The sequence below is a fragment of the Rhinoderma darwinii genome, chromosome 3, assembly GCF_050947455.1.
Source record: "Rhinoderma darwinii isolate aRhiDar2 chromosome 3, aRhiDar2.hap1, whole genome shotgun sequence".
Lineage (NCBI taxonomy): Eukaryota > Metazoa > Chordata > Amphibia > Anura > Rhinodermatidae > Rhinoderma > Rhinoderma darwinii.
The window spans coordinates 362,438,260-362,462,651 of record NC_134689.1 but is presented as its reverse complement, the minus strand read 5'-3'; the positions used below and the strand labels follow the sequence as shown (position 1 = coordinate 362,462,651).

Below are 24,392 nucleotides of genomic sequence, written 5' to 3'. Positions count from 1 at the left end.
GACTCTGCTAATAAAGATGAAGGAAAGCTTATTGGAGGGCCAAAACCTTTAAAAATACCTCTTAATATATATTGGGACAAGTATCCAGTAAAGAAGCAAGTTGAGCACTTTTAATCTGGAACTAAAACATGCCAATGGCTTTTATTTAAGAAATAGAAAAGGCAAACACCACAGATGGGACTCACCCTTAAAAACGGTATACCTCTTCCATGTATCCCCTTCAATTATGTTTATAGATCATGGGCCATGAGTAAGTTTGCTATTCCACTGGAGGTCTAAATAAAGCACAAGAAGGCAAGAAAGGAGTGCTCCAGGTGAGGCTCGAACTCACAACCTCGGCATTGCTCAACTGTTACTGCTTTATAAGTACCGTGCGCTGACCGATTGCGCCACTGGAGCTCTTACTGATGTCTGCACGCGTGTCCGTTTTCCACCGTGTGCTGACCGATTGCACCGCGGGATGAAGTGATTCCTCAAGCGTGTCTGTTTTCCATCAATTTTCAAAAACACGACAGCGTTTAAGATAGCGGTCAGTCAAGATACTGTGAGTAATAAGTCATTTACTTCTCTCTTATTAATATATAAAGAAGCATCAGTCCAGTGGATGAAGCCAGTTGAGCACTTTTAATCAGGAACTAAAACAGCAACAGCTTAACTTCAAGAAAGATGAAAGGTAAACACCCCAGATGGGACTTGAACCCACAATCCCTGGCCTAGGAGGCCAGTGCCTTATCCATTAGGCCACTGGGGCTGTAAACTTGCTCTGCGCCGTGGTTTTTTCTTTCCAAAGCAAGCAAACATTCACATGTGATGAGTGAGCGAGAAAGGTTTGTGTTGTACCGTTTGCTTTCCAAATCGGATAAAATCTTAACCGCATGCTTGATTTTTTAAGAAAAGACTAGGTTCCCTTGTATTGTGGTTCTAATTGCACACTAACAGGACATTTCTAATGCAGATGAAGGAAATCTTAATGGAGTGACAAAACCCTTTAAAAACTGAATACCTCTTAATATGTATTGGGACAAGTATCCAGTGAAGAACCTAGTCGAGCACTTTTAATCTTGAACTAAAACATGCTAATGGCTTTACTTTAAACCCTTGGTGACATCTCACATACAATTATGTTGCTGCTGCCAAGGGATTAGCGCATTGTCACATAACAGTACGTAACAGTGATGGAGCCGGCTCAGAAGCTGGGACAAGTACCCAGTGAAGAAGCCAGAAGAGCACTTATAATCTGTAACCATAACATGCCAATGGCTTTACTTTGAGACAGAGGAAAGGCAAACAATACAGATGGGCGTTAAAGCCACAATCCCTGGCTTAGGAGGCCAGTGCCTTATCCATTAGGCAACTGGGGCTTGACTTTTTCTATAAGTGGTTGTTTTTTCAAAGCAATCAAACATTCACTTGTGACTGAGTGATCGAGAATGGTTTGTGTTCTACCGTTTGCTTTCTAGATCTGACAAAATCTTAACCACGTGCTTGCTTTTTGTAGACAAGGGAAAGAGGGTCCCTTGTCTTTTCATTATGATCACACACTTACAGGACTCTGCTAATAAAGATGAAGGAAAGCTTATTGGAGGGCCAAAACCTTTAAAAATACCTCTTAATATATATTGGGACAAGTATCCAGTAAAGAAGCAAGTTGAGCACTTTTAATCTGGAACTAAAACATGCCAATGGCTTTTATTTAAGAAATAGAAAAGGCAAACACCACAGATGGGACTCACCCTTTAAAACGGTATACCTCTTCCATGTATCCCCTTCAATTATGTTTATAGATCATGGGCCATGAGTAAGTTTGCTATTCCACTGGAGGTCTAAATAAAGCACAAGAAGGCAAGAAAGGAGTGCTCCAGGTGAGGCTCGAACTCACAACCTCGGCATTGCTCAACAGTTACTGCTTTATAAGTACCGTGCGCTGACCGATTGCGCCACTGGAGCTCTTACTGATGTCTGCACGCGTGTCCGTTTTCCACCGTGTGCTGACCGATTGCACCGCGGGATGAAGTGATTCCTCAAGCGTGTCTGTTTTCCATCAATTTTCAAAAACACGACAGCGTTTAAGATAGCGGTCAGTCAAGATACTGTGAGTAATAAGTCATTTACTTCTCTCTTATTAATATATAAAGAAGCATCAGTCCAGTGGATGAAGCCAGTTGAGCACTTTTAATCAGGAACTAAAACAGCAACAGCTTAACTTCAAGAAAGATGAAAGGTAAACACCCCAGATGGGACTTGAACCCACAATCCCTGGCCTAGGAGGCCAGTGCCTTATCCATTAGGCCACTGGGGCTGTAAACTTGCTCTGCGCCGTGGTTTTTTCTTTCCAAAGCAAGCAAACATTCACATGTGATGAGTGAGCGAGAAAGGTTTGTGTTGTACCGTTTGCTTTCCAAATCGGATAAAATCTTAACCGCATGCTTGATTTTTTAAGAAAAGACTAGGTTCCCTTGTATTGTGGTTCTAATTGCACACTAACAGGACATTTCTAATGCAGATGAAGGAAATCTTAATGGAGTGACAAAACCCTTTAAAAACTGAATACCTCTTAATATGTATTGGGACAAGTATCCAGTGAAGAACCTAGTCGAGCACTTTTAATCTTGAACTAAAACATGCTAATGGCTTTACTTTAAACCCTTGGTGACATCTCACATACAATTATGTTGCTGCTGCCAAGGGATTAGCGCATTGTCACATAACAGTACGTAACAGTGATGGAGCCGGCTCAGAAGCTGGGACAAGTACCCAGTGAAGAAGCCAGAAGAGCACTTATAATCTGTAACCATAACATGCCAATGGCTTTACTTTGAGACAGAGGAAAGGCAAACAATACAGATGGGCGTTAAAGCCACAATCCCTGGCTTAGGAGGCCAGTGCCTTATCCATTAGGCAACTGGGGCTTGACTTTTTCTATAAGTGGTTGTTTTTTCAAAGCAATCAAACATTCACTTGTGACTGAGTGATCGAGAATGGTTTGTGTTCTACCGTTTGCTTTCTAGATCTGACAAAATCTTAACCACGTGCTTGCTTTTTGTAGACAAGGGAAAGAGGGTCCCTTGTCTTTTCATTATGATCACACACTTACAGGACTCTGCTAATAAAGATGAAGGAAAGCTTATTGGAGGGCCAAAACCTTTAAAAATACCTCTTAATATATATTGGGACAAGTATCCAGTAAAGAAGCAAGTTGAGCACTTTTAATCTGGAACTAAAACATGCCAATGGCTTTTATTTAAGAAATAGAAAAGGCAAACACCACAGATGGGACTCACCCTTTAAAACGGTATACCTCTTCCATGTATCCCCTTCAATTATGTTTATAGATCATGGGCCATGAGTAAGTTTGCTATTCCACTGGAGGTCTAAATAAAGCACAAGAAGGCAAGAAAGGAGTGCTCCAGGTGAGGCTCGAACTCACAACCTCGGCATTGCTCAACAGTTACTGCTTTATAAGTACCGTGCGCTGACCGATTGCGCCACTGGAGCTCTTACTAATGTCTGCACGCGTGTCCGTTTTCCACCGTGTGCTGACCGATTGCACCGCGGGATGAAGTGATTCCTCAAGCGTGTCTGTTTTCCATCAATTTTCAAAAACACGACAGCGTTTAAGATAGCGGTCAGTCAAGATACTGTGAGTAATAAGTCATTTACTTCTCTCTTATTAATATATAAAGAAGCATCAGTCCAGTGGATGAAGCCAGTTGAGCACTTTTAATCAGGAACTAAAACAGCAACAGCTTAACTTTAAGAAAGATGAAAGGTAAACACCCCAGATGGGACTTGAACCCACAATCCCTGGCTTAGGAGGCCAGTGCCTTATCCATTAGGCCACTGGGGCTGTAAATTTGCTCTGCGCCGTGGTTTTTTCTTTCCAAAGCAAGCAAACATTCACATGTGATGAGTGAGCGAGAAAGGTTTGTGTTGTACCGTTTGCTTTCCAAATCGGATAAAATCTTAACCGCATGCTTGTTTTTTTAAGAAAAGACTAGGTTCCCTTGTATTGTCGTTCTAATTGCACACTAACAGGACATTTCTAATGCAGATGAAGGAAATCTTAATGGAGTGACAAAACCCTTTAAAAACTGAATACCTCTTAATATGTATTGGGACAAGTATCCAGTGAAGAACCTAGTCGAGCACTTTTAATCTTGAATTAAAACATGCTAATGGCTTTACTTTAAACCCTTGGCGACATCTCATATACAGTTATGTTGCTGCTGCCAAGGGATTAGCGCATCGTCACATAACAGTACGTAACAGTGATGGAGCCGGCCCAGAAGCTGGGACAAGTACCCAGTGAAGATGCCAGAAGAGCACTTATAATCTGGAACCATAACATGCCAATGGCTTTACTTTGAGACAGAGGAAAGGCAAACAATACAGATGGGCGTTAAAGCCACAATCCCTGGCTTAGGAGGCCAGTGCCTTATCCATTAGGCAACTGGGGCTTGACTTTTTCTATAAGTGGTTGTTTTTTCAAAGCAATCAAACATTCACTTGTGACTGAGTGATCGAGAATGGTTTGTGTTCTACCGTTTGCTTTCTAGATCTGACAAAATCTTAACCACGTGCTTGCTTTTTGTAGACAAGGGAAAGAGGGTCCCTTGTCTTTTCATTATGATCACACACTTACAGGACTCTGCTAATAAAGATGAAGGAAAGCTTATTGGAGGGCCAAAACCTTTAAAAATACCTCTTAATATATATTGGGACAAGTATCCAGTAAAGAAGCAAGTTGAGCACTTTTAATCTGGAACTAAAACATGCCAATGGCTTTTATTTAAGAAATAGAAAAGGCAAACACCACAGATGGGACTCACCCTTAAAAACGGTATACCTCTTCCATGTATCCCCTTCAATTATGTTTATAGATCATGGGCCATGAGTAAGTTTGCTATTCCACTGGAGGTCTAAATAAAGCACAAGAAGGCAAGAAAGGAGTGCTCCAGGTGAGGCTCGAACTCACAACCTCGTCATTACTCAACAGTTACTGCTTTATAAGTACCGTGCGCTGACCGATTGCGCCATTGGAGCTCTTACTGATGTCTGCACGCGTGTCCGTTTTCCACCGTATGCTGATCGATTGCACCGCGGGATGAAGTGATTCCTCAAGCGTGTCTGTTTTCCATCAATTTTCAAAAACACGACAGCGTTTAAGATAGCGGTCAGTCAAGATACTGTGAGTAATAAGTCATTTACTTCTCTCTTATTAATATATAAAGAAGCATCAGTCCAGTGGATGAAGCCAGTTGAGCACTTTTAATCAGGAACTAAAACAGCAACAGCTTAACTTTAAGAAAGAAGAAAGGTAAACACCCCAGATGGGACTTGAACCCACAATCCCTGGCTTAGGAGGCCAGTGCCTTATCCATTAGGCCACTAGGGCTGTAAACTTGGTCTGTGCCGTGGTTTTTTCTTTCCAAAGCAAGCAAACATTCACATGTGATGAGTGAGCGAGAAAGGTTTGTGTTGTACCGTTTGCTTTCCAAATCGGATAAAATCTTAACCGCATGCTTGTTTTTTTAAGAAAAGACTAGGTTCCCTTGTATTGTCGTTCTAATTGCACACTAACAGGACATTTCTAATGCAGATGAAGGAAATCTTAATGGAGTGACAAAACCCTTTAAAAACGGAATACCTCTTAATATGTATTGGGACAAGTATCCAGTGAAGAACCTAGTCGAGCACTTTTAATCTTGAATTAAAACATGCTAATGGCTTTACTTTAAACCCTTGGCGACATCTCATATACAGTTATGTTGCTGCTGCCAAGGGATTAGCGCATCGTCACATAACAGTACGTAACAGTAATGGAGCCGGCCCAGAAGCTGGGACAAGTACCCAGTGAAGAAGCCAGAAGAGCACTTATAATCTGGAACCATAACATGCCAATGGCTTTACTTTGAGACAGAGGAAAGGCAAACAATACAGATGGGCGTTAAAGCCACAATCCCTGGCTTAGGAGGCCAGTGCCTTATCCATTAGGCAACTGGGACTTGACTTTTTCTATAAGTGGTTGTTTTTCCAAAGCAATCAAACATTCACTTGTGACTGAGTGATCGAGAATGGTTTGTGTTCTACCGTTTGCTTTCTAGATCTGACAAAATCTTAACCACGTGCTTGCTTTTTGTAGACAAGGGAAAGAGGGTCCCTTGTCTTTTCATTATGATCACACACTTACAGGACTCTGCTAATAAAGATGAAGGAAAGCTTATTGGAGGGCCAAAACCTTTAAAAATACCTCTTAATATATATTGGGACAAGTATCCAGTAAAGAAGCAAGTTGAGCACTTTTAATCTGGAACTAAAACATGCCAATGGCTTTTATTTAAGAAAGAGAAAAGGCAAACACCACAGATGGGACTCACCCTTAAAAACGGTATACCTCTTCCATGTATCCCCTTCAATTATGTTTATAGATCATGGGCCATGAGTAAGTTTGCTATTCCACTGGAGGTCTAAATAAAGCACAAGAAGGCAAGAAAGGAGTGCTCCAGGTGAGGCTCGAACTCACAACCTCGGCATTGCTCAACAGTTACTGCTTTATAAGTACTGTGAACTGACCGATTGCGCCACTGGAGCTCTTTTTGACGTCTGCACGCGTGTCCGTTTTCCACCGTGTGCTGACCGATTGCACCGCGGGATGAAGTGATTCCTCAAGCGTGTCTGTTTTCCATCAATTTTCAAAAACACGACAGCGTTTAAGATAGCGGTCAGTCAAGATACTGTGAGTAATAAGTCATTTACTTCTCTCTTATTAATATATAAAGAAGCATCAGTCCAGTGGATGAAGCCAGTTGAGCACTTTTAATCAGGAACTAAAACAGCAACAGCTTAACTTTAAGAAAGATGAAAGGTAAACACCCCAGATGGGACTTGAACCCACAATCCCTGGCTTAGGAGGCCAGTGCCTTATCCATTAGGCCACTGGGGCTGTAAATTTGCTCTGCGCCGTGGTTTTTTCTTTCCAAAGCAAGCAAACATTCACATGTGATGAGTGAGCGAGAAAGGTTTGTGTTGTACCGTTTGCTTTCCAAATCGGATAAAATCTTAACCGCATGCTTGTTTTTTTAAGAAAAGACTAGGTTCCCTTGTATTGTCGTTCTAATTGCACACTAACAGGACATTTCTAATGCAGATGAAGGAAATCTTAATGGAGTGACAAAACCCTTTAAAAACTGAATACCTCTTAATATGTATTGGGACAAGTATCCAGTGAAGAACCTAGTCGAGCACTTTTAATCTTGAATTAAAACATGCTAATGGCTTTACTTTAAACCCTTGGCGACATCTCATATACAGTTATGTTGCTGCTGCCAAGGGATTAGCGCATCGTCACATAACAGTACGTAACAGTGATGGAGCCGGCCCAGAAGCTGGGACAAGTACCCAGTGAAGATGCCAGAAGAGCACTTATAATCTGGAACCATAACATGCCAATGGCTTTACTTTGAGACAGAGGAAAGGCAAACAATACAGATGGGCGTTAAAGCCACAATCCCTGGCTTAGGAGGCCAGTGCCTTATCCATTAGGCAACTGGGACTTGACTTTTTCTATAAGTGGTTGTTTTTCCAAAGCAATCAAACATTCACTTGTGACTGAGTGATCGAGAATGGTTTGTGTTCTACCGTTTGCTTTCTAGATCTGACAAAATCTTAACCACGTGCTTGCTTTTTGTAGACAAGGGAAAGAGGGTCCCTTGTCTTTTCATTATGATCACACACTTACAGGACTCTGCTAATAAAGATGAAGGAAAGCTTATTGGAGGGCCAAAACCTTTAAAAATACCTCTTAATATATATTGGGACAAGTATCCAGTAAAGAAGCAAGTTGAGCACTTTTAATCTGGAACTAAAACATGCCAATGGCTTTTATTTAAGAAAGAGAAAAGGCAAACACCACAGATGGGACTCACCCTTAAAAACGGTATACCTCTTCCATGTATCCCCTTCAATTATGTTTATAGATCATGGGCCATGAGTAAGTTTGCTATTCCACTGCAGGTCTAAATAAAGCACAAGAAGGCAAGAAAGGAGTGCTCCAGGTGAGGCTCGAACTCACAACCTCGGCATTGCTCAACAGTTACTGCTTTATAAGTACCGTGAACTGACCGATTGCGCCACTGGAGCTCTTTTAGATGTCTGCACGCGTGTCCGTTTTCCACCGTGTGCTGACCGATTGCACCGCGGGATGAAGTGATTCCTCAAGCGTGTCTGTTTTCCATCAATTTTCAAAAACACGACAGCGTTTAAGATAGCGGTCAGTCAAGATACTGTGAGTAATAAGTCATTTACTTCTCTCTTATTAATATATAAAGAAGCATCAGTCCAGTGGATGAAGCCAGTTGAGCACTTTTAATCAGGAACTAAAACAGCAACAGGTTAACTTTAAGAAAGATGAAAGGTAAACACCCCAGATGGGACTTGAACCCACAATCCCTGGCTTAGGAGGCCAGTGCCTTATCCATTAGGCCACTGGGGCTGTAAATTTGCTCTGCGCCGTGGTTTTTTCTTTCCAAAGCAAGCAAACATTCACATGTGATGAGTGAGCGAGAAAGGTTTGTGTTGTACCGTTTGCTTTCCAAATCGGATAAAATCTTAACCGCATGCTTGTTTTTTTAAGAAAAGACTAGGTTCCCTTGTATTGTCGTTCTAATTGCACACTAACAGGACATTTCTAATGCAGATGAAGGAAATCTTAATGGAGTGACAAAACCCTTTAAAAACTGAATACCTCTTAATATGTATTGGGACAAGTATCCAGTGAAGAACCTAGTCGAGCACTTTTAATCTTGAACTAAAACATGCTAATGGCTTTACTTTAAACCCTTGGTGACATCTCACATACAATTATGTTGCTGCTGCCAAGGGATTAGCGCATCGTCACATAACAGTACGTAACAGTGATGGAGCCGGCTCAGAAGCTGGGACAAGTACCCAGTGAAGAAGCCAGAAGAGCACTTATAATCTGGAACCATAACATGCCAATGGCTTTACTTTGAGACAGAGGAAAGGCAAACAATACAGATGGACGTTAAAGCCACAATCCCTGGCTTAGGAGGCCAGTGCCTTATCCATTAGGCAACTGGGACTTGACTTTTTCTATAAGTGGTTGTTTTTCCAAAGCAATCAAACATTCACTTGTGACTGAGTGATCGAGAATGGTTTGTGTTCTACCGTTTGCTTTCTAGATCTGACAAAATCTTAACCACGTGCTTGCTTTTTGTAGACAAGGGAAAGAGGGTCCCTTGTCTTTTCATTATGATCACACACTTACAGGACTCTGCTAATAAAGATGAAGGAAAGCTTATTGGAGGGCCAAAACCTTTAAAAATACCTCTTAATATATATTGGGACAAGTATCCAGTAAAGAAGCAAGTTGAGCACTTTTAATCTGGAACTAAAACATGCCAATGGCTTTTATTTAAGAAAGAGAAAAGGCAAACACCACAGATGGGACTCACCCTTAAAAACGGTATACCTCTTCCATGTATCCCCTTCAATTATGTTTATAGATCATGGGCCATGAGTAAGTTTGCTATTCCACTGCAGGTCTAAATAAAGCACAAGAAGGCAAGAAAGGAGTGCTCCAGGTGAGGCTCGAACTCACAACCTCGGCATTGCTCAACAGTTACTGCTTTATAAGTACCGTGAACTGACCGATTGCGCCACTGGAGCTCTTTTTGACGTCTGCACGCGTGTCCGTTTTCCACCGTGTGCTGACCGATTGCACCGCGGGATGAAGTGATTCCTCAAGCGTGTCTGTTTTCCATCAATTTTCAAAAACACGACAGCGTTTAAGATAGCGGTCAGTCAAGATACTGTGAGTAATAAGTCATTTACTTCTCTCTTATTAATATATAAAGAAGCATCAGTCCAGTGGATGATGCCAGTTGAGCACTTTTAATCAGGAACTAAAACAGCAACAGCTTAACTTTAAGAAAGATGAAAGGTAAACACCCCAGATGGGACTTGAACCCACAATCCCTGGCTTAGGAGGCCAGTGCCTTATCCATTAGGCCACTGGGGCTGTAAATTTGCGCTGCGCCGTGGTTTTTTCTTTCCAAAGCAAGCAAACATTCACATGTGATGAGTGAGCGAGAAAGGTTTGTGTTGTACCATTTGCTTTCCAAATCGGATAAAATCTTAACCGCATGCTTGTTTTTTTAAGAAAAGACTAGGTTCCCTTGTATTGTCGTTCTAATTGCACACTAACAGGACATTTCTAATGCAGATGAAGGAAATCTTAATGGAGTGACAAAACCCTTTAAAAACTGAATACCTCTTAATATGTATTGGGACAAGTATCCAGTGAAGAACCTAGTCGAGCACTTTTAATCTTGAATTAAAACATGCTAATGGCTTTACTTTAAACCCTTGGCGACATCTCATATACAGTTATGTTGCTGCTGCCAAGGGATTAGCGCATCGTCACATAACAGTACGTAACAGTGATGGAGCCGGCCCAGAAGCTGGGACAAGTACCCAGTGAAGATGCCAGAAGAGCACTTATAATCTGGAACCATAACATGCCAATGGCTTTACTTTGAGACAGAGGAAAGGCAAACAATACAGATGGGCGTTAAAGCCACAATCCCTGGCTTAGGAGGCCAGTGCCTTATCCATTAGGCAACTGGGACTTGACTTTTTCTATAAGTGGTTGTTTTTCCAAAGCAATCAAACATTCACTTGTGACTGAGTGATCGAGAATGGTTTGTGTTCTACCGTTTGCTTTCTAGATCTGACAAAATCTTAACCACGTGCTTGCTTTTTGTAGACAAGGGAAAGAGGGTCCCTTGTCTTTTCATTATGATCACACACTTACAGGACTCTGCTAATAAAGATGAAGGAAAGCTTATTGGAGGGCCAAAACCTTTAAAAATACCTCTTAATATATATTGGGACAAGTATCCAGTAAAGAAGCAAGTTGAGCACTTTTAATCTGGAACTAAAACATGCCAATGGCTTTTATTTAAGAAATAGAAAAGGCAAACACCACAGATGGGACTCACCCTTAAAAACGGTATACCTCTTCCATGTATCCCCTTCAATTATGTTTATAGATCATGGGCCATGAGTAAGTTTGCTATTCCACTGGAGGTCTAAATAAAGCACAAGAAGGCAAGAAAGGAGTGCTCCAGGTGAGGCTTGAACTCACAACCTCGTCATTACTCAACAGTTACTGCTTTATAAGTACCGTGCGCTGACCGATTGCGCCACTGGAGCTCTTACTGATGTCTGCACGCGTGTCCGTTTTCCACCGTGTGCTGACCGATTGCACCGCGGGATGAAGTGATTCCTCAAGCGTGTCTGTTTTCCATCAATTTTCAAAAACACGACAGCGTTTAAGATAGCGGTCAGTCAAGATACTGTGAGTAATAAGTCATTTACTTCTCTCTTATTAATATATAAAGAAGCATCAGTCCAGTGGATGAAGCCAGTTGAGCACTTTTAATCAGGAACTAAAACAGCAACAGCTTAACTTTAAGAAAGAAGAAAGGTAAACACCCCAGAAGGGACTTGGGCCCACAATCCCTGGCTTAGGAGGCCAGTGCCTTTTCCATTAGGCCACTGGGGCTGTAAACTTGCTCTGTGCCATGGTTTTTTCTTTCCAAAGCAAGCAAACATTCACATGTGATGAGTGAGCGAGAAAGGTTTGTGTTGTACCGTTTGCTTTCCAAATCGGATAAAATCTTAACCGCATGCTTGATTTTTTAAGAAAAGACTAGGTTCCCTTGTATTGTCGTTCTAATTGCGCACTAACAGGACATTTCTAATGCAGATGATGGAAATCTTAATGGAGTGACAAAACCCTTTAAAAACTGAATACCTCTTAATATGTATTGGGACAAGTATCCAGTGAAGAACCTAGTCGAGCACTTTTAATCTTGAACTAAAACATGCTAATGGCTTTACTTTAAACCCTTGGTGACATCTCACATACAATTATGTTGCTGCTGCCAAGGGATTAGCGCATCGTCACATAACAGTACGTAACAGTGATGGAGCCGGCTCAGAAGCTGAGGCAAGTACCCAGTGAAGAAGCCAGAAGAGCACTTATAATCTGGAACCATAACATGCCAATGGCTTTACTTTGAGACAGAGGAAAGGCAAACAATACAGATGGGCGTTAAAGCCACAATCCCTGGCTTAGGAGGTCAGTGCCTTATCCATTAGGCAACTGGGACTTGACTTTTTCTATAAGTGGTTGTTTTTCCAAAGCAATCAAACATTCACTTGTGACTGAGTGATCGAGAATGGTTTGTGTTCTACCGTTTGCTTTCTAGATCTGACAAAATCTTAACCACGTGCTTGCTTTTTGTAGACAAGGGAAAGAGGGTCCCTTGTCTTTTCAATATGATCACACACTTACAGGACTCTGCTAATAAAGATGAAGGAAAGCTTATTGGAGGGCCAAAACCTTTAAAAATACCTCTTAATATATATTGGGACAAGTATCCAGTAAAGAAGCAAGTTGAGCACTTTTAATCTGGAACTAAAACATGCCAATGGCTTTTATTTAAGAAAGAGAAAAGGCAAACACCACAGATGGGACTCACCCTTAAAAACGGTATACCTCTTCCATGTATCCCCTTCAATTATGTTTATAGATCATGGGCCATGAGTAAGTTTGCTATTCCACTGGAGGTCTAAATAAAGCACAAGAAGGCAAGAAAGGAGTGCTCCAGGTGAGGCTCGAACTCACAACCTCGGCATTGCTCAACAGTTACTGTTTTATAAGTACCGTGCGCTGACCGATTGCGCCACTGGAGCTCTTACTGATGTCTGCACGCGTGTCCGTTTTCCACCGTGTGCTGACCGATTGCACCGCGGGATGAAGTGATTCCTCAAGCGTGTCTGTTTTCCATCAATTTTCAAAAACACAACAGCGTTTAAGATAGCGGTCAGTCAAGATACTGTGAGTAATAAGTCATTTACTTCTCTCTGATTAATATATAAAGAAGCATCAGTCCAGTGGATGAAGCCAGTTGAGCACTTTTAATCAGGAACTAAAACAGCAACAGCTTAACTTTAAGAAAGATGAAAGGTAAACACCCCAGATGGGACTTGAACCCACAATCCCTGGCCTAGGAGGCCAGTGCCTTATCCATTAGGCCACTGGGGCTGTAAACTTGCTCTGCGCCGTGGTTTTTTCTTTCCAAAGCAAGCAAACATTCACATGTGATGAGTGAGCGAGAAAGGTTTGTGTTGTACCGTTTGCTTTCCAAATCGGATAAAATCTTAACCGCATGTTTGTTTTTTTAAGAAAAGACTAGGTTCCCTTGTATTGTCGTTCTAATTGCACACTAACAGGACATTTCTAATGCAGATGAAGGAAATCCTAATGGAGTGACAAAACCCTTTAAAAACTGAATACCTCTTAATATGTATTGGGACAAGTATCCAGTGAAGAACCTAGTCGAGCACTTTTAATCTTGAACTAAAACATGCTAATGGCTTTACTTTAAACCCTTGGTGACATCTCACATACAATTATGTTGCTGCTGCCAAGGGATTAGCGCATCGTCACATAACAGTACGTAACAGTGATGGAGCCGGCCCAGAAGCTGGGACAAGTACCCAGTGAAGAAGCCAGAAGAGCACTTATAATCTGGAACCATAACATGCCAATGGCTTTACTTTGAGACAGAGGAAAGGCAAACAATACAGATGGGTGTTAAAGCCACAATCCCTGGCTTAGGAGGCCAGTGCCTTATCCATTAGGCAACTGGGACTTGACTTTTTCTATAAGTGGTTGTTTTTCCAAAGCAATCAAACATTCACTTGTGACTGAGTGATCGAGAATGGTTTGTGTTCTACCGTTTGCTTTCTAGATCTGACAAAATCTTAACCACGTGCTTGCTTTTTGTAGACAAGGGAAAGAGGGTCCCTTGTCTTTTCATTATGATCACACACTTACAGGACTCTGCTAATAAAGATGAAGGAAAGCTTATTGGAGGGCCAAAACCTTTAAAAATACCTCTTAATATATATTGGGACAAGTATCCAGTAAAGAAGCAAGTTGAGCACTTTTAATCTGGAACTAAAACATGCCAATGGCTTTTATTTAAGAAAGAGAAAAGGCAAACACCACAGATGGGACTCACCCTTAAAAACGGTATACCTCTTCCATGTATCCCCTTCAATTATGTTTATAGATCATGGGCCATGAGTAAGTTTGCTATTCCACTGGAGGTCTAAATAAAGCACAAGAAGGCAAGAAAGGAGTGCTCCAGGTGAGGCTCGAACTCACAACCTCGGCATTGCTCAACAGTTACTGCTTTATAAGTACCGTGCGCTGACCGATTGCGCCACTGGAGCTCTTACTGATGTCTGCACGCGTGTCCGTTTTCCACCGTGTGCTGACCGATTGCACCGCGGGATGAAGTGATTCCTCAAGCATGTCTGTTTTCCATCAATTTTCAAAAACACGACAGCGTTTAAGATAGCGGTCAGTCAAGATACTGTGAGTAATAAGTCATTTACTTCTCTCTGATTAATATATAAAGAAGCATCAGTCCAGTGGATGAAGCCAGTTGAGCACTTTTAATCAGGAACTAAAACAGCAACAGCTTAACTTTAAGAAAGATGAAAGGTAAACACCCCAGATGGGACTTGAACCCACAATCCCTGGCCTAGGAGGCCAGTGCCTTATCCATTAGGCCACTGGGGCTATAAACTTGCTCTGCGCCGTGGTTTTTTCTTTCCAAAGCAAGCAAACATTCACATGTGATGAGTGAGCGAGAAAGGTTTGTGTTGTACCGTTTGCTTTCCAAATCGGATAAAATCTTAACCGCATGCTTGATTTTTTAAGAAAAGACTAGGTTCCCTTGTATTGTCGTTCTAATTGCACACTAACAGGACATTTCTAATGCAGATGAAGGAAATCTTAATGGAGTGACAAAACCCTTTAAAAACTGAATACCTCTTAATATGTATTGGGACAAGTATCCAGTGAAGAACCTAGTCGAGCACTTTTAATCTTGAACTAAAACATGCTAATGGCTTTACTTTAAACCCTTGGTGACATCTCACATACAATTATGTTGCTGCTGCCAAGGGATTAGCGCATCGTCACATAACAGTACGTAACAGTGATGGAGCCGGCTCAGAAGCTGGGACAAGTACCCAGTGAAGAAGCCAGAAGAGCACTTATAATCTGGAACCATAACATGCCAATGGCTTTACTTTGAGACAGAGGAAAGGCAAACAATACAGATGGGCGTTAAAGCCACAATCCCTGGCTTAGGAGGCCAGTGCCTTATCCATTAGGCAACTGGGACTTGACTTTTTCTATAAGTGGTTGTTTTTCCAAAGCACTCAAACATTCACTTGTGACTGAGTGATCGAGAATGGTTTGTGTTCTACCGTTTGCTTTCTAGATCTGACAAAATCTTAACCACGTGCTTGCTTTTTGTAGACAAGGGAAAGAGGGTCCCTTGTCTTTTCATTATGATCACACACTTACAGGACTCTGCTAATAAAGATGAAGGAAAGCTTATTGGAGGGCCAAAACCTTTAAAAATACCTCTTAATATATATTGGGACAAGTATCCAGTAAAGAAGCAAGTTGAGCACTTTTAATCTGGAACTAAAACATGCCAATGGCTTTTATTTAAGAAAGAGAAAAGGCAAACACCACAGATGGGACTCACCCTTAAAAACGGTATACCTCTTCCATGTATCCCCTTCAATTATGTTTATAGATCATGGGCCATGAGTAAGTTTGCTATTCCACTGGAGGTCTAAATAAAGCACAAGAAGGCAAGAAAGGAGTGCTCCAGGTGAGGCTCGAACTCACAACCTCGGCATTGCTCAACAGTTACTGCTTTATAAGTACCGTGCGCTGACCAATTGCGCCACTGGAGCTCTTACTGATGTCTGCACGCGTGTCCGTTTTCCACCGTGTGCTGACCGATTGCACCGCGGGATGAAGTGATTCCTCAAGCGTGTCTGTTTTCCATCAATTTTCAAAAACACGACAGCGTTTAAGATAGCGGTCAGTCAAGATACTGTGAGTAATAAGTCATTTACTTCTCTCTTATTAATATATAAAGAAGCATCAGTCCAGTGGATGAAGCCAGTTGAGCACTTTTAATCAGGAACTAAAACAGCAACAGCTTAACTTTAAGAAATAAGAAAGGTAAACACCCCAGATGGGACTTGAACCCACAATCCCTGGCTTAGGAGGCCAGTGCCTTATCCATTAGGCCACTGGGGCTATAAACTTGCTCTGCGCCGTGGTTTTTTCTTTCCAAAGCAAGCAAACATTCACATGTGATGAGTGAGCGAGAAAGGTTTGTGTTGTACCGTTTGCTTTCCAAATCGGATAAAATCTTAACCGCATGCTTGATTTTTTAAGAAAAGACTAGGTTCCCTTGTATTGTCGTTCTAATTGCACACTAACAGGACATTTCTAATGCAGATGAAGGAAATCCTAATGGAGTGACAAAACCCTTTAAAAACTGAATACCTCTTAATATGTATTGGGACAAGTATCCAGTGAAGAACCTAGTCGAGCACTTTTAATCTTGAACTAAAACATGCTAATGGCTTTACTTTAAACCCTTGGTGACATCTCACATACAATTATGTTGCTGCTGCCAAGGGATTAGCGCATCGTCACATAACAGTACGTAACAGTGATGGAGCCGGCCCAGAAGCTGGGACAAGTACCCAGTGAAGAAGCCAGAAGAGCACTTATAATCTGGAACCATAACATGCCAATGGCTTTACTTTGAGACAGAGGAAAGGCAAACAATACAGATGGGCGTTAAAGCCACAATCCCTGGCTTAGGAGGCCAGTGCCTTATCCATTAGGCAACTGGGACTTGACTTTTTCTATAAGTGGTTGTTTTTCCAAAGCAATCAAACATTCACTTGTGACTGAGTGATCGAGAATGGTTTGTGTTCTACCGTTTGCTTTCTAGATCTGACAAAATCTTAACCACGTGCATGCTTTTTGTAGACAAGGGAAAGAGGGTCCCTTGTCTTTTCATTATGATCACACACTTACAGGACTCTGCTAATAAAGATGAAGGAAAGCTTATTGGAGGGCCAAAACCTTTAAAAATACCTCTTAATATATATTGGGACAAGTATCCAGTAAAGAAGCAAGTTGAGCACTTTTAATCTGGAACTAAAACATGCCAATGGCTTTTATTTAAGAAAGAGAAAAGGCAAACACCACAGATGGGACTCACCCTTAAAAACGGTATACCTCTTCCATGTATCCCCTTCAATTATGTTTATAGATCATGGGCCATGAGTAAGTTTGCTATTCCACTGGAGGTCTAAATAAAGCACAAGAAGGCAAGAAAGGAGTGCTCCAGGTGAGGCTCGAACTCACAACCTCGGCATTGCTCAACAGTAACTGCTTTATAAGTACCGTGCGCTGACCGATTGCGCCACTGGAGCTCTTACTGATGTCTGCACGCGTGTCCGTTTTCCACCGTGTGCTGACCGATTGCACCGCGGGATGAAGTGATTCCTCAAGCGTGTCTGTTTTCCATCAATTTTCAAAAACACGACAGCGTTTAAGATAGCGGTCAGTCAAGATACTGTGAGTAATAAGTCATTTACTTCTCTCTTATTAATATATAAAGAAGCATCAGTCCAGTGGATGAAGCCAGTTGAGCACTTTTAATCAGGAACTAAAACAGCAACAGCTTAACTTTAAGAAAGAAGAAAGGTAAACACCCCAGATGGGACTTGGGCCCACAATCCCTGGCTTAGGAGGCCAGTGCCTTATCCATTAGGCCACTGGGGCTGTAAACTTGCTCTGTGCCGTGGTTTTTTCTTTCCAAAGCAAGCAAACATTCACATGTGATGAGTGAGCGAGAAAGGTTTGTGTTGTACCGTTTGCTTTCCAAATCGGATAAAATCTTAACCGCATGCTTGTTTTTTTAAGAAAAGACTAGGTTCCCTTGTATTGTCGTTCTAATTGCACACTAACAGGACATTTCTAATGCAGATGATGGAAATCTTAATGGAGTGACAAAACCCTTTAAAAACTGAATACCTCTTAATATGTATTGGGACAAGTCTCCAGTGAAGAACCTAGTCGAGCACTTTTAATCTTGAACTAAAACATGCTAATGGCTTTACTTTAAACCCTTGGTGACATCTCACATACAATTATGTTGCTGCTGCCAAGGGATTAGCGCATTGTCACATAACAGTACGTAACAGTGATGGAGCCGGCTCAGAAGCTGAGACAAGTACCCAGTGAAGAAGCCAGAAGAGCACTTATAATCTGGAACCATAACATGCCAATGGCTTTACTTTGAGACAGAGGAAAGGCAAACAATACAGATGGGCGTTAAAGCCACAATCCCTGGCTTAGGAGGCCAGTGCCTTATCCATTAGGCAACTGGGACTTGACTTTTTCTATAAGTGGTTGTTTTTCCAAAGCAATCAAACATTCACTTGTGACTGAGTGATCGAGAATGGTTTGTGTTCTACCGTTTGCTTTCTAGATCTGACAAAATCTTAACCACGTGCTTGCTTTTTGTAGACAAGGGAAAGAGGGTCCCTTGTCTTTTCAATATGATCACACACTTACAGGACTCTGCTAATAAAGATGAAGGAAAGCTTATTGGAGGGCCAAAACCTTTAAAATACCTCTTAATATGTATTGGGACAAGTATCCAGTAAAGAAGCAAGTTGAGCACTTTTAATCTGGAACTAAAACATGCCAATGGCTTTTATTTAAGAAAGAGAAAAGGCAAACACCACAGATGGGACTCACCCTTAAAAACGGTATACCTCTTCCATGTATCCCCTTCAATTATGTTTATAGATCATGGGCCATGAGTAAGTTTGCTATTCCACTGGAGGTCTAAATAAAGCACAAGAAGGCAAGAAAGGAGTGCTCCAGGTGAGGCTCGAACTCACAACCTCGGCATTGCTCAACAGTTACTGCTTTATAAGTACCGTGCGCTGACCAATTGCGCCACTGGAGCTCTTACTGATGTCTGCACGCGTGTCCGTTTTCCACCGTGTGCTGACCGATTGCACCGCGGGATGAAGTGATTCCTCAAGCGTGTCTGTTTTCCATCAATTTTCAAAAACACGACAGCGTTTAAGATAGCGGTCAGTCAAGATACTGTGAGTAATAAGTCATTTACTTCTCTCTGATTAATATATAAAGAAGCATCAGTCCAGTGGATGAAGCCAGTTGAGCACTTTTAATCAGGAACTAAAACAGCAACAGCTTAACTTTAAGAAAGATGAAAGGTAAACACCCCAGATGGGACTTGAACCCACAATCCCTGGCCTAGGAGGCCAGTGCCTTATCCATTAGGCCACTGGGGCTGTAAACTTGCTCTGCGCCGTGGTTTTTTCTTTCCAAAGCAAGCAAACATTCACATGTGATGAGTGAGCGAGAAAGGTTTGTGTTGTACCGTTTGCTTTCCAAATCGGATAAAATCTTAACCGCATGCTTGATTTTTTAAGAAAAGACTAGGTTCCCTTGTATTGTCGTTCTAATTGCACACTAACAGGACATTTCTAATGCAGATGAAGGAAATCTTAATGGAGTGACAAAACCCTTTAAAAACTGAATACCTCTTAATATGTATTGGGACAAGTATCCAGTGAAGAACCTAGTCGAGCACTTTTAATCTTGAACTAAAACATGCTAATGGCTTTACTTTAAACCCTTGGTGACATCTCACATACAATTATGTTGCTGCTGCCAAGGGATTAGCGCATCGTCACATAACAGTACGTAACAGTGATGGAGCCGGCTCAGAAGCTGGGACAAGTACCCAGTGAAGAAGCCAGAAGAGCACTTATAATCTGGAACCATAACATGCCAATGGCTTTACTTTGAGACAGAGGAAAGGCAAACAATACAGATGGGCGTTAAAGCCACAATCCCTGGCTTAGAAGGCCAGTGCCTTATCCATTAGGCAACTGGGACTTGACTTTTTCTATAAGTGGTTGTTTTTCCAAAGCAATCAAACATTCACTTGTGACTGAGTGATCGAGAATGGTTTGTGTTCTACCGTTTGCTTTCTAGATCTGACAAAATCTTAACCACGTGCATGCTTTTTGTAGACAAGGGAAAGAGGGTCCCTTGTCTTTTCATTATGATCACACACTTACAGGACTCTGCTAATAAAGATGAAGGAAAGCTTATTGGAGGGCCAAAACCTTTAAAAATACCTCTTAATATATATTGGGACAAGTATCCAGTAAAGAAGCAAGTTGAGCACTTTTAATCTGGAACTAAAACATGCCAATGGCTTTTATTTAAGAAAGAGAAAAGGCAAACACCACAGATGGGACTCACCCTTAAAAACGGTATACCTCTTCCATGTATCCCCTTCAATTATGTTTATAGATCATGGGCCATGAGTAAGTTTGCTATTCCATTGGAGGTCTAAATAAAGCACAAGAAGGCAAGAAAGGAGTGCTCCAGGTGAGGCTCGAACTCACAACCTCGGCATTGCTCAACAGTTACTGCTTTATAAGTACCGTGCGCTGACCGATTGCGCCACTGGAGCTCTTACTGATGTCTGCACGCGTGTCCGTTTTCCACCGTGTGCTGACCGATTGCACCGCGGGATGAAGTGATTCCTCAAGCGTGTCTGTTTTCCATCAATTTTCAAAAACACGACAGCGTTTAAGATAGCGGTCAGTCAAGATACTGTGAGTAATAAGTCATTTACTTCTCTCTTATTAATATATAAAGAAGCATCAGTCCAGTGGATGAAGCCAGTTGAGCACTTTTAATCAGGAACTAAAACAGCAACAGCTTAACTTTAAGAAAGAAGAAAGGTAAACACCCCAGATGGGACTTGGGCCCACAATCCCTGGCTTAGGAGGCCAGTGCCTTATCCATTAGGCCACTGGGGCTGTAAACTTGCTCTGTGCCGTGGTTTTTTCTTTCCAAAGCAAGCAAACATTCACATGTGATGAGTGAGCGAGAAAGGTTTGTGTTGTACCGTTTGCTTTCCAAATCGGATAAAATCTTAACCGCATGCTTGTTTTTTTAAGAAAAGACTAGGTTCCCTTGTATTGTCGTTCTAATTGCACACTAACAGGACATTTCTAATGCAGATGATGGAAATCTTAATGGAGTGACAAAACCCTTTAAAAACTGAATACCTCTTAATATGTATTGGGACAAGTATCCAGTGAAGAACCTAGTCGAGCACTTTTAATCTTGAACTAAAACATGCTAATGGCTTTACTTTAAACCCTTGGTGACATCTCACATACAATTATGTTGCTGCTGCCAAGGGATTAGCGCATTGTCACATAACAGTACGTAACAGTGATGGAGCCGGCTCAGAAGCAGAGACAAGTACCCAGTGAAGAAGCCAGAAGAGCACTTATAATCTGGAACCATAACATGCCAATGGCTTTACTTTGAGACAGAGGAAAGGCAAACAATACAGATGGGCGTTAAAGCCACAATCCCTGGCTTAGGAGGCCAGTGCCTTATCCATTAGGCAACTGGGACTTGACTTTTTCTATAAGTGGTTGTTTTTCCAAAGCAATCAAACATTCACTTGTGACTGAGTGATCGAGAATGGTTTGTGTTCTACCGTTTGCTTTCTAGATCTGACAAAATCTTAACCACGTGCTTGCTTTTTGTAGACAAGGGAAAGAGGGTCCCTTGTCTTTTCAATATGATCACACACTTACAGGACTCTGCTAATAAAGATGAAGGAAAGCTTATTGGAGGGCCAAAACCTTTAAAATACCTCTTAATATGTATTGGGACAAGTATCCAGTAAAGAAGCAAGTTGAGCACTTTTAATCTGGAACTAAAACATGCCAATGGCTTTTATTTAAGAAAGAGAAAAGGCAAACACCACAGATGGGACTCACCCTTAAAAACGGTATACCTCTTCCATGTATCCCCTTCAATTATGTTTATAGATCATGGGCCATGAGTAAGTTTGCTATTCCACTGGAGGTCTAAATAAAGCACAAGAAGGCAAGAAAGGAGTGCTCCAGGTGAGGCTCGAACTCACAACCTCGGCATTGCTCAACAGTTACTGCTTTATAAGTACCGTGCGCTGACCGATTGCGCCACTGGAGCTCTTACTGATGTCTGCACGCGTGTCCGTTTTCCACCGTGTGCTGACTGATTGCACCGCGGGATGAAGTGATTCCTCAAGCGTGTCTGTTTTCCATCAATTTTCAAAAACACGACAGCGTTTAAGATAGCGGTCAGTCAAGATACTGTGAGTAATAAGTCATTTACTTCTCTCTTATTAATATATAAAGAAGCATCAGTCCAGTGGATGAAGCCAGTTGAGCACTTTTAATCAGGAACTAAAACAGCAACAGCTTAACTTTAAGAAAGAAGAAAGGTAAACACCCCAGATGGGACTTGAACCCACAATCCCTGGCTTAGGAGGCCAGTGCCTTATCCATTAGGCCACTGGGGCTGTAAACTTGCTCTGCGCCGTGGTTTTTTCTTTCCAAAGCAAGCAAACATTCACATGTGATGAGTGAGCGAGAAAGGTTTGTGTTGTACCGTTTGCTTTCCAAATCGGATAAAATCTTAACCGCATGCTTGTTTTTTTAAGAAAAGACTAGGTTCCCTTGTATTGTCGTTCTAATTGCACACTAACAGGACATTTCTAATGCAGATGAAGGAAATCTTAATGGAGTGACAAAACCCTTTAAAAACTGAATACTTCTTAATATGTATTGGGACAAGTATCCAGTGAAGAACCTAGTCGAGCACTTTTAATCTTGAACTAAAACATGCTAATGGCTTTACTTTAAACCCTTGGTGACATCTCACATACAATTATGTTGCTGCTGCCAAGGGATTAGCGCATCGTCACATAACAGTACGTAACAGTGATGGAGCCGGCCCAGAAGCTGGGACAAGTACCCAGTGAAGAAGCCAGAAGAGCACTTATAATCTGGAACCATAACATGCCAATGGCTTTACTTTGAGACAGAGGAAAGGCAAACAATACAGATGGGCGTTAAAGCCACAATCCCTGGCTTAGGAGGCCAGTGCCTTATCCATTAGGCAACTGGGACTTTACTTTTTCTATAAGTGGTTGTTTTTCCAAAGCAATCAAACATTCACTTGTGACTGAGTGATCGAGAATGGTTTGTGTTCTACCGTTTGCTTTCTAGATCTGACAAAATCTTAACCACGTGCTTGCTTTTTGTAGACAAGGGAAAGAGGGTCCCTTGTCTTTTCATTATGATCACACACTTACAGGACTCTGCTAATAAAGATGAAGGAAAGCTTATTGGAGGGCCAAAACCTTTAAAAATACCTCTTAATATATATTGGGACAAGTATCCAGTAAAGAAGCAAGTTGAGCACTTTTAATCTGGAACTAAAACATGCCAATGGCTTTTATTTAAGAAAGAGAAAAGGCAAACACCACAGATGGGACTCACCCTTAAAAACGGTATACCTCTTCCATGTATCCCCTTCAATTATGTTTATAGATCATGGGCCATGAGTAAGTTTGCTATTCCATTGGAGGTCTAAATAAAGCACAAGAAGGCAAGAAAGGAGTGCTCCAGGTGAGGCTCGAACTCACAACCTCGGCATTGCTCAACAGTTACTGCTTTATAAGTACCGTGCGCTGACCGATTGCGCCACTGGAGCTCTTACTGATGTCTGCACGCGTGTCCGTTTTCCACCGTGTGCTGACCGATTGCACCGCGGGATGAAGTGATTCCTCAAGCGTGTCTGTTTTCCATCAATTTTCAAAAACACGACAGCGTTTAAGATAGCGGTCAGTCAAGATACTGTGAGTAATAAGTCATTTACTTCTCTCTTATTAATATATAAAGAAGCATCAGTCCAGTGGATGAAGCCAGTTGAGCACTTTTAATCAGGAACTAAAACAGCAACAGCTTAACTTTAAGAAAGAAGAAAGGTAAACACCCCAGATGGGACTTGGGCCCACAATCCCTGGCTTAGGAGGCCAGTGCCTTATCCATTAGGCCACTGGGGCTGTAAACTTGCTCTGTGCCGTGGTTTTTTCTTTCCAAAGCAAGCAAACATTCACATGTGATGAGTGAGCGAGAAAGGTTTGTGTTGTACCGTTTGCTTTCCAAATCGGATAAAATCTTAACCGCATGCTTGTTTTTTTAAGAAAAGACTAGGTTCCCTTGTATTGTCGTTCTAATTGCACACTAACAGGACATTTCTAATGCAGATGATGGAAATCTTAATGGAGTGACAAAACCCTTTAAAAACTGAATACCTCTTAATATGTATTGGGACAAGTATCCAGTGAAGAACCTAGTCGAGCACTTTTAATCTTGAACTAAAACATGCTAATGGCTTTACTTTAAACCCTTGGTGACATCTCACATACAATTATGTTGCTGCTGCCAAGGGATTAGCGCATTGTCACATAACAGTACGTAACAGT

General features: G+C 41.7%; 27 non-coding genes across 27 annotated transcripts; all 27 read right to left on the bottom strand.

The window, feature by feature from the left end:
• Positions 1-306: 306 nt before the first annotated feature.
• TRNAI-UAU (transfer RNA isoleucine (anticodon UAU)) lies at positions 307-399 on the bottom strand. Its single transcript is given in 2 exon segments — positions 307-342; positions 362-399. It is a non-coding gene; the product is annotated as a tRNA-Ile (tRNA).
• A 279-nt stretch (positions 400-678) lies between these two features.
• TRNAR-CCU (transfer RNA arginine (anticodon CCU)) lies at positions 679-751 on the bottom strand. Its single transcript has one exon. It is a non-coding gene; the product is annotated as a tRNA-Arg (tRNA).
• Positions 752-1,854: 1,103 nt separating this feature from the next.
• On the bottom strand, positions 1,855-1,947 carry TRNAI-UAU (transfer RNA isoleucine (anticodon UAU)). Its single transcript is given in 2 exon segments — positions 1,855-1,890; positions 1,910-1,947. It is a non-coding gene; the product is annotated as a tRNA-Ile (tRNA).
• A 279-nt stretch (positions 1,948-2,226) lies between these two features.
• TRNAR-CCU (transfer RNA arginine (anticodon CCU)) lies at positions 2,227-2,299 on the bottom strand. Its single transcript has one exon. It is a non-coding gene; the product is annotated as a tRNA-Arg (tRNA).
• A 1,103-nt stretch (positions 2,300-3,402) lies between these two features.
• Positions 3,403-3,495, bottom strand: TRNAI-UAU (transfer RNA isoleucine (anticodon UAU)). The gene is given in 2 exon segments: positions 3,403-3,438; positions 3,458-3,495. It is a non-coding gene; the product is annotated as a tRNA-Ile (tRNA).
• Positions 3,496-3,774: 279 nt separating this feature from the next.
• On the bottom strand, positions 3,775-3,847 carry TRNAR-CCU (transfer RNA arginine (anticodon CCU)). Its single transcript has one exon. It is a non-coding gene; the product is annotated as a tRNA-Arg (tRNA).
• Positions 3,848-4,950: 1,103 nt separating this feature from the next.
• Positions 4,951-5,043, bottom strand: TRNAI-UAU (transfer RNA isoleucine (anticodon UAU)). Its single transcript is given in 2 exon segments — positions 4,951-4,986; positions 5,006-5,043. It is a non-coding gene; the product is annotated as a tRNA-Ile (tRNA).
• Positions 5,044-5,322: 279 nt separating this feature from the next.
• Positions 5,323-5,395, bottom strand: TRNAR-CCU (transfer RNA arginine (anticodon CCU)). The gene has a single exon. It is a non-coding gene; the product is annotated as a tRNA-Arg (tRNA).
• A 1,475-nt stretch (positions 5,396-6,870) lies between these two features.
• TRNAR-CCU (transfer RNA arginine (anticodon CCU)) lies at positions 6,871-6,943 on the bottom strand. The gene has a single exon. It is a non-coding gene; the product is annotated as a tRNA-Arg (tRNA).
• A 1,103-nt stretch (positions 6,944-8,046) lies between these two features.
• TRNAI-UAU (transfer RNA isoleucine (anticodon UAU)) lies at positions 8,047-8,139 on the bottom strand. The gene is given in 2 exon segments: positions 8,047-8,082; positions 8,102-8,139. It is a non-coding gene; the product is annotated as a tRNA-Ile (tRNA).
• A 279-nt stretch (positions 8,140-8,418) lies between these two features.
• On the bottom strand, positions 8,419-8,491 carry TRNAR-CCU (transfer RNA arginine (anticodon CCU)). Its single transcript has one exon. It is a non-coding gene; the product is annotated as a tRNA-Arg (tRNA).
• Positions 8,492-9,594: 1,103 nt separating this feature from the next.
• TRNAI-UAU (transfer RNA isoleucine (anticodon UAU)) lies at positions 9,595-9,687 on the bottom strand. The gene is given in 2 exon segments: positions 9,595-9,630; positions 9,650-9,687. It is a non-coding gene; the product is annotated as a tRNA-Ile (tRNA).
• Positions 9,688-9,966: 279 nt separating this feature from the next.
• On the bottom strand, positions 9,967-10,039 carry TRNAR-CCU (transfer RNA arginine (anticodon CCU)). Its single transcript has one exon. It is a non-coding gene; the product is annotated as a tRNA-Arg (tRNA).
• A 1,103-nt stretch (positions 10,040-11,142) lies between these two features.
• On the bottom strand, positions 11,143-11,235 carry TRNAI-UAU (transfer RNA isoleucine (anticodon UAU)). Its single transcript is given in 2 exon segments — positions 11,143-11,178; positions 11,198-11,235. It is a non-coding gene; the product is annotated as a tRNA-Ile (tRNA).
• Positions 11,236-12,690: 1,455 nt separating this feature from the next.
• Positions 12,691-12,783, bottom strand: TRNAI-UAU (transfer RNA isoleucine (anticodon UAU)). Its single transcript is given in 2 exon segments — positions 12,691-12,726; positions 12,746-12,783. It is a non-coding gene; the product is annotated as a tRNA-Ile (tRNA).
• Positions 12,784-13,062: 279 nt separating this feature from the next.
• On the bottom strand, positions 13,063-13,135 carry TRNAR-CCU (transfer RNA arginine (anticodon CCU)). Its single transcript has one exon. It is a non-coding gene; the product is annotated as a tRNA-Arg (tRNA).
• Positions 13,136-14,238: 1,103 nt separating this feature from the next.
• TRNAI-UAU (transfer RNA isoleucine (anticodon UAU)) lies at positions 14,239-14,331 on the bottom strand. The gene is given in 2 exon segments: positions 14,239-14,274; positions 14,294-14,331. It is a non-coding gene; the product is annotated as a tRNA-Ile (tRNA).
• A 279-nt stretch (positions 14,332-14,610) lies between these two features.
• TRNAR-CCU (transfer RNA arginine (anticodon CCU)) lies at positions 14,611-14,683 on the bottom strand. The gene has a single exon. It is a non-coding gene; the product is annotated as a tRNA-Arg (tRNA).
• A 1,103-nt stretch (positions 14,684-15,786) lies between these two features.
• TRNAI-UAU (transfer RNA isoleucine (anticodon UAU)) lies at positions 15,787-15,879 on the bottom strand. Its single transcript is given in 2 exon segments — positions 15,787-15,822; positions 15,842-15,879. It is a non-coding gene; the product is annotated as a tRNA-Ile (tRNA).
• A 279-nt stretch (positions 15,880-16,158) lies between these two features.
• TRNAR-CCU (transfer RNA arginine (anticodon CCU)) lies at positions 16,159-16,231 on the bottom strand. The gene has a single exon. It is a non-coding gene; the product is annotated as a tRNA-Arg (tRNA).
• A 1,103-nt stretch (positions 16,232-17,334) lies between these two features.
• Positions 17,335-17,427, bottom strand: TRNAI-UAU (transfer RNA isoleucine (anticodon UAU)). Its single transcript is given in 2 exon segments — positions 17,335-17,370; positions 17,390-17,427. It is a non-coding gene; the product is annotated as a tRNA-Ile (tRNA).
• Positions 17,428-18,881: 1,454 nt separating this feature from the next.
• TRNAI-UAU (transfer RNA isoleucine (anticodon UAU)) lies at positions 18,882-18,974 on the bottom strand. The gene is given in 2 exon segments: positions 18,882-18,917; positions 18,937-18,974. It is a non-coding gene; the product is annotated as a tRNA-Ile (tRNA).
• A 279-nt stretch (positions 18,975-19,253) lies between these two features.
• On the bottom strand, positions 19,254-19,326 carry TRNAR-CCU (transfer RNA arginine (anticodon CCU)). Its single transcript has one exon. It is a non-coding gene; the product is annotated as a tRNA-Arg (tRNA).
• Positions 19,327-20,429: 1,103 nt separating this feature from the next.
• On the bottom strand, positions 20,430-20,522 carry TRNAI-UAU (transfer RNA isoleucine (anticodon UAU)). The gene is given in 2 exon segments: positions 20,430-20,465; positions 20,485-20,522. It is a non-coding gene; the product is annotated as a tRNA-Ile (tRNA).
• A 1,454-nt stretch (positions 20,523-21,976) lies between these two features.
• Positions 21,977-22,069, bottom strand: TRNAI-UAU (transfer RNA isoleucine (anticodon UAU)). Its single transcript is given in 2 exon segments — positions 21,977-22,012; positions 22,032-22,069. It is a non-coding gene; the product is annotated as a tRNA-Ile (tRNA).
• A 279-nt stretch (positions 22,070-22,348) lies between these two features.
• On the bottom strand, positions 22,349-22,421 carry TRNAR-CCU (transfer RNA arginine (anticodon CCU)). Its single transcript has one exon. It is a non-coding gene; the product is annotated as a tRNA-Arg (tRNA).
• Positions 22,422-23,524: 1,103 nt separating this feature from the next.
• TRNAI-UAU (transfer RNA isoleucine (anticodon UAU)) lies at positions 23,525-23,617 on the bottom strand. The gene is given in 2 exon segments: positions 23,525-23,560; positions 23,580-23,617. It is a non-coding gene; the product is annotated as a tRNA-Ile (tRNA).
• Between the last annotated feature and the right edge of the window lie 775 nt (positions 23,618-24,392).